This window comes from Schistocerca piceifrons, unplaced genomic scaffold (genome assembly GCF_021461385.2).
Source record: "Schistocerca piceifrons isolate TAMUIC-IGC-003096 unplaced genomic scaffold, iqSchPice1.1 HiC_scaffold_1404, whole genome shotgun sequence".
Classification (NCBI taxonomy): domain Eukaryota; kingdom Metazoa; phylum Arthropoda; class Insecta; order Orthoptera; family Acrididae; genus Schistocerca; species Schistocerca piceifrons.
The window spans coordinates 52501-60000 of NW_025727241.1; the positions used below are offsets into that span (position 1 = coordinate 52501).

General features: G+C 47.7%; 1 pseudogene; it reads right to left on the reverse strand.

Annotated features, from left to right (window-relative positions):
• Positions 1–5590: 5590 nt before the first annotated feature.
• Positions 5591–7500, reverse strand: part of LOC124733667 — a 2972-nt pseudogene continuing 1062 nt past the window's right edge.

Below are 7500 nucleotides of genomic sequence, written 5' to 3' on the forward strand. Positions count from 1 at the left end.
GCAACCGTCTTTTGTTTGGATATCCCTAGCTTGTTTTCGGTGGTCCATCTGCTTACCTCACCCAGCGCGATTTTTGCTCTGTCCTCTATCTGTTTCCTGCTCTGACCCTTAATGATGATTGCCAGGTCATCCGCATATGCCACTTTTGTCCATTGCTCGTCTTCATTTTCAATCACAATCTCATCAAAGACGAGATTCCACAGGAAAGGACCGCAAATAGAGCCTTGTGGGCAACCTTTTGTGATCAATTTTTCTACACTGCCAGCCCTATTTTGGACCATAACCTTCCTGTTTTTAAAGTAATCTGCCATTAAGTCATACAAATTACGCGGGCACTGGATTGCTCTCAGACGCCTCATAACACTAGGCCACCATAAGTTATCAAAGGCCCCTGCTATATCTACAAATATTACTACCACATACTTCTCCTCACAATCCACACTACCCAACACTTGCCTAATAGCCATTTCTGTCGATGCGCCCTTTCGAAACCCAAACTGGTTGTGGGCCTTGATATTTGAATCGTCATAGCGTTTTTCTAGACGACTGACTACTAACCTTTCCAGAATTTTCCCTAAGATAGACAGAAGGCATATTGGACGGTAGGATTTAGGCTCATCCCTAGGTTTGTCTAGTGATTTCAGCAATATGCAGACATTTCCCTCCTTCCACGTATCTGGGACTCTTCTTTCCTGCAGACATTTATTGTATAAATCTGAGAGAAGATGGGGACTGGTGCGCCAAACTCTTTTTATAATAGCATCATCAATACCATCAGGACCTGTAGCCTTCCCTGGTTTGCAAGCCTTTATTGCTGCCCCTATTTCTTCTAGTGTGAATTCTGGGTCAAGGTCCACGTTGTCATAGCTGTTGTTGTCTGTTTTCACAGCATGTTGGCCATCTGTGTCCTGTTCTGGGTTGTCATCAGGAAGCAGGCTCTGTAGTAATGACCGTACAGTCTCCTCCCAAGTCATAGTAGTAGTCTGGTTCTTTGTTTTTATGTTACTTAGCACGTTTTCTGTTCCATGTTTTGGCCGAATTATCCTTCTCACTATGGCCCAAGGATCATTCTGATCGCAGTCACTGACCCATTTCTTCCAGGTCTCCTCTTTGGCCTTAGCAATTTCCTTATTGTAGTTATTTTTCACTCTACTGTAGGTTTGTTTTGCTACTTCTATGTCTGGTTCATTATTATTTTTACGTGCTCGTTGCAGACTTCGTCGTGCTGAAATGGTGTCACGTCGCAGGTTAGTAAGTGTTGCATTCCACCATGGTACTGGATTTTGCACCTGTGTCCTCTTTCTCATTGATCGGCTACAGCTCTCGTGGATTGCTGCCTGTAGCCTTGTGATCATTTCATTAACGCCTACATTTTGGCTTTGTGGCCAGTGGGCTGTGGACCTGATGAGATGCTGGTCAAAGGTGGGCCACTTTGCGAAGCTTGTGTTGTAGGTGACAAGTTCCACAGTAGCTCTCGCTCTTTGAGGTGCAACGAATTCGTATGTTATGGCCCTGTGGTCACTTGACGTCCACTCTTCATGAACCATCCACTTGCACACCGCTTTGGCAGCTGGAGGTGTGCAGAGTGTGATGTCAATATTGCTCTCCCCATTTGGGCCAGAGAATGTAGTTAGCTCTGACCTCTCATTCATTATTATCAGCCCGTGTTGTGAAATGAAATCTTCAAGCGTTCTACCTGCTGCATCCATCGTTGAGCTGTGCCAGATTGGTGAGTTCGCATTTGTGTCCATCCCTATAATAATTGGTTTTCCTGGGAGTTTGTCGAGGATAATCTCCAGTTGATGGAGAAAAAGGTCTATGGGTGATCCATATTGGCAATATATGCTGGCAATGTAGATCTCACCAAAGGCTCCATTTAGGTTGGCAGCAGCTATGTGCATGTTGCAGAAGTTTGTCATCTGCAAAGCTGTTACTGTCTGTGACTTAACTGCTATTGCTGCCTTGGGTGCTTCGCCTTTGGGGCTGTAGATCAGCTGGAAGTTTGGTGGGTACCCAAATACTTTGTTATTTACGCAGTAGGGTTCCTGGATCAATAGCACATCTATATTTTCTTCGCTGATTCGCTGTGCCAATTGATCTGGGACGATTTTTGCTCTTTGCCCATTTATTTGAAGGATCCTTATCGCATTTTCTTGTGTATCTGTCTGTGGTCTTCTTCCAGGTTGTACTTCTGCATTATTATTACATGCCATAGTCAATTGTGCTATGTATTATGGCCTTTATTCTATTGTATTCAGGGCAAGATTTCTCTGTCACTGCGTGGGTGTGTGCCTTCTTAGCCCGCTTACAGTTTGCACATTGGGCTGGTTGATCCTTCTTTGAGCACTCCTTGAAAGTATGTCCTGGTGCTGCACAGTGGCCACAAATTGTTTCTGAATTCTTGCACTTTGCTGCTGTGTGGCCATGACCTTGGCACTTGTAGCACCTGCTTATATTGCTGTAGTTTTGTACCCTGTGCGAATTGCAGTTTATGTAGACCCTACCATATTGTACTATTTTGCTCCAGAGTTTTGGTGAGACTTCCAGTACAATGTTTGCTTCCTCACGGTTTCTTGGGCCAGTCTTGAACAGCACTCTTACGCCATCCATAACGTCTTCCTGCGTCACATTCATCCTGGAGAGATTTCTCTCAAACAGTTCCATTTTGAGTTCATCTTCACTTGTATTTCTGTTTACATCAAAGATTATAATCTTTGGGGATCTTTTTTTTTGATCAGAGACAGTGATGCCTGATTGTGAGATGTCTTCGCACTTCCTTATTTTCTCGACATCCTGATCATTAGGGACTTCAAGAACAATACCTTTGTCCTTTATTGACCTGCATTTGGAAATACGCACGTCTTTCAGTGATGTTGCAACAAGGTTCTTTACTGTTTCTTCAAGTTCCTTCTCAGTTTTCTTGACTCCTTCTGCCGGTTTTATCATTAGGACTTTAGGCTGTTGCGGTTTCATCAGGTGCTGTTTGGGTGCTGAAGGTTTTGCAGCCGCCTTGTTGGCATAGCTCTCAACCAGTGGAGGTGTTCCTGTTTGGGGGGCCGTCACACATCGCAACTCTGTTTTAAGTTCAAGAACCTCCATCTCATACTTCTTCAGTATCTGTTCATACACTGAAAGTTTTCCTAGGATAAACTTCTTCTGGGCATTGTTTATTTTATTTACTTCATTAAACAAGAAGGCTTCCATCTCCTCTCTTATGTTTTCCATTGTCTGAAGGTCAGTACATGACGCTGAATTGTCCTTGTCACCAGGAACAACCGAGTTTCGTCCAAGTTGACTTGCAGCCCCTACAGTGTCCTTAGTAGGCCCCATTTTGGGGCGATCACTATGGAGAGCTCAGTTTTCTGTGGGCAAGTCTACCACTATCCCTGGATAACGAGCCTAGCAGGGCCTACACACGCGATCGTCAGTCAGGACTTAACCCTGCAGCACATTTCCCTAACCTAACACACTGATAATGAGCACACTAATAATACGCTAATAAGGAACCTATGAATTAATGTTAGAGAAAAACGAACAATAGCCTACAAGAATAATATTAAAACGGGCTGTGGACTTAAAGAACTGCTTGTAGCTCTCCTTTTCCTCACTTAAGTTTGCACTTCCTCACAAGCTATGTGACACACATGTCTTTACTTATGCGAAGGTAATTCTTAACCTAACAAACAAGTAAGAGAGTAATGGCACACTTTGAAACAGAAACGTATACCCTAGTAGGATAATATATGCACCTTGCTGCAAATTTTCCTAACCTAACACACTAATAATGATCACACTAACAATACACTAATAATAACATATAGACATGATGTTAAAAGGAAAACAACGGCCTACAAGAATAGTATGAAGAATGACTGTTGTGAACTTGGAGAAATGCTTGTAGCTCTCCTTCTCACCCAAGTTTGCACTTGTTCGCAAGCTACGTGACACACGTCTTTACTTATTCGAAGATAATTCCTAACCTAACAGACAAGTAAGAGAGTAAGGGCACATTTTGAGGGAGAAACATATAACCTAGTTGTTTTCTGTCCTTGAAAGGATACGCGCATCCGCCTGTCACGCAACACACACAACTACCTTTATGGGACTAAATTTTCTAACCTAACACACAAATAATAAATTTATTGCCATCATATCAAGTAGCATACGAGTATAAAGCACCACAGAGTTTTAAAAGCTTGGGTGATCGCTTGGAGCTCTTCACTTTCTCACCTACATTTTGCGCTCTCTCGCAGGCTGTGCGGCACCCACGACTTTACTTCCGCAAGTGTAGTTCCTAACCTAACAAATAACTAGCTACACTGAAGACATATTAGGAGACAGAGTGATACAACCTACAAGATTACAGTGGACACATCCAAAACAGAAGCAACAATATATACTGCACGAGCAGTATCTAATCTACTAGCCTAGCCTAGCCTTTTCTCGTTGGGAATCGAAAAGGTAGCAGTCAGACAGGAATACAGCGCACTTAGAATCTACCTGAGCCTTAGCATTTCAATGATAGGTGGCAATTTTCTGAGACGCGCAGGAACTGCGGATTGTGACGGAAAAATGAGGTTATTTCTTAATCCGTGAAAGGAAAGTATGTGGTTAAGTACTCCATTTGCGAGGGGATTAAGCTAGCTATACGGCTCTCATGCTCAGTTCTCTGAACGAGAAGGCGTTGGCCCTTATTTACACTGCTGGACAGACGCGGAGCGGCGAGCGCGCCTGATCGGCGACGCGTGTGCGCGCGGACGTAGGGAAAACAGATATAACAGCTAAACTATGAATGAAATACCCTAATTTTTCTACATCGTCTTACAGAGCATGAGGACGTCTACGAACTGGTGGTCTTAGATTTCCTCCAACTGCCGGTTATTAGGATATTATAGGCAACTTCCGGTCACCACGTGGTCACCACGCATTCTACGCTACGATTGCTTGTAACTTTTAAACTAACAATGGGAGACACACTTTTTTAGGCACTATTCGATAGAGGAAGACCTCACGAATACAGCTGTGTGCTTGGAACCTAGATAAAGACTGGCAATGGACGGATGGCAACGGATTTCTCAACACACGCGGAGCCCGCGAAGACGCGTGGCAGACAAAGGGCAGCACACGACCACCAACAAAGCCGTTTCTAGGCACAGTGGACCACTTTACTGTGTATTATTAATCGAAATACGGTTACTGCGCCCCTTCAGTACCACTCAGGTGGGAAGAATTCACGAGAATGACGTACATAATGAGATTAGAAAAACATCGACTTTTTGAAAAAACTGATAAAAATACCTGTTTAACGAGGCAGGTGATGCACCAGCGACGTGGCTCGATGTGGTCTGCGTCGGCGAAGCACTTCACAAACACCACAAACTCCTTAAGTACTACGAAACACACGCAAATTTAAAAATTTGGCAAATGTCACGATAATTCACAAACGGTTAAAGCAACACCGAATATTTTTCTACACGGTTCGTAGTGGCACAACACAAAGCTGTGTGCCAAATTTCAGGTCGATCGCACACGTTTTACCCACCCAAAACGACGAGAGACCGGGAGCGCACGCGACGCACGACCGCACGCGACGCGGGACAGCCAGTAGATAGGGACAGCGGGAATCTCGTTAATCCATTCATGCGCGTCACTAATTAGATGACGAGGCATTTGGCTACCTTAAGAGAGTCATAGTTACTCCCGCCGTTTACCCGCGCTTGCTTGAATTTCTTCACGTTGACATTCAGAGCACTGGGCAGAAATCACATTGCGTCAACACCCGCTAGGGCCATCGCAATGCTTTGTTTTAATTAGACAGTCGGATTCCCCCAGTCCGTGCCAGTTCTGAGTTGATCGTTGAATGGCGGCCGAAGAGAATCCGCGCACCCGCGCGCCCCCGGAGGAGCACGCTAAGGCGGACGCGGCCTCGCAGCAAGGAAGATCCGTGGGAGGCCAAGGCACGGGACCGAGCTCGGATCCTGCACGCAGGTTGAAGCACCGGGGCGCGAACGCCGCGCAGGCGCGCGCATCCTGCACCGCCGGCCAGCACGAGGCCGACCAACGGCGAGAGCAGACCACGCCCGCGCTAAACGCCCGCACTTACCGGCACCCCTACGGCACTCACCTCGCCCAGGCCCGGCACGTTAGCGCTGACCCACTTCCCGACCAAGCCCGACACGCCCCGATCCTCAGAGCCAATCCTTATCCCGAAGTTACGGATCCAATTTGCCGACTTCCCTTACCTACATTATTCTATCGACTAGAGGCTCTTCACCTTGGAGACCTGCTGCGGATATGGGTACGAACCGGCGCGACACCTCCACGTGGCCCTCTCCCGGATTTTCAAGGTCCGAGGGGAAGATCGGGACACCGCCGCAACTGCGGTGCTCTTCGCGTTCCAAACCCTATCTCCCTGCTAGAGGATTCCAGGGAACTCGAACGCTCATGCAGAAAAGAAAACTCTTCCCCGATCTCCCGACGGCGTCTCCGGGTCCTTTTGGGTTACCCCGACGAGCATCTCTAAAAGAGGGGCCCGACTTGTATCGGTTCCGCTGCCGGGTTCCGGAATAGGAACCGGATTCCCTTTCGCCCAACGGGGGCCAGCACAAAGCGCATCATGCTATGACGGCCCCCATCAACATCGGATTTCTCCTAGGGCTTAGGATCGACTGACTCGTGTGCAACGGCTGTTCACACGAAACCCTTCTCCGCGTCAGCCCTCCAGGGCCTCGCTGGAGTATTTGCTACTACCACCAAGATCTGCACCGACGGCGGCTCCAGGCAGGCTCACGCCCAGACCCTTCTGCGCCCACCGCCGCGACCCTCCTACTCGTCAGGGCTTCGCGGCCGGCCGCAAGGACCGGCCATGACTGCCAGACTGACGGCCGAGTATAGGCACGACGCTTCAGCGCCATCCATTTTCAGGGCTAGTTGCTTCGGCAGGTGAGTTGTTACACACTCCTTAGCGGATTCCGACTTCCATGGCCACCGTCCTGCTGTCTTAAGCAACCAACGCCTTTCATGGTTTCCCATGAGCGTCGATTCGGGCGCCTTAACTCGGCGTTTGGTTCATCCCACAGCGCCAGTTCTGCTTACCAAAAGTGGCCCACTTGGCACTCCGATCCGAGTCGTTTGCTCGCGGCTTCAGCATATCAAGCAAGCCGGAGATCTCACCCATTTAAAGTTTGAGAATAGGTTGAGGTCGTTTCGGCCCCAAGGCCTCTAATCATTCGCTTTACCGGATGAGACTCGTACGAGCACCAGCTATCCTGAGGGAAACTTCGGAGGGAACCAGCTACTAGATGGTTCGATTAGTCTTTCGCCCCTATACCCAGCTCCGACGATCGATTTGCACGTCAGAATCGCTACGGACCTCCATCAGGGTTTCCCCTGACTTCGTCCTGGCCAGGCATAGTTCACCATCTTTCGGGTCCCAACGTGTACGCTCTAGGTGCGCCTCACCTCGCAATGAGGACGAGACGCCCCGGGAGTGCGGAGGCC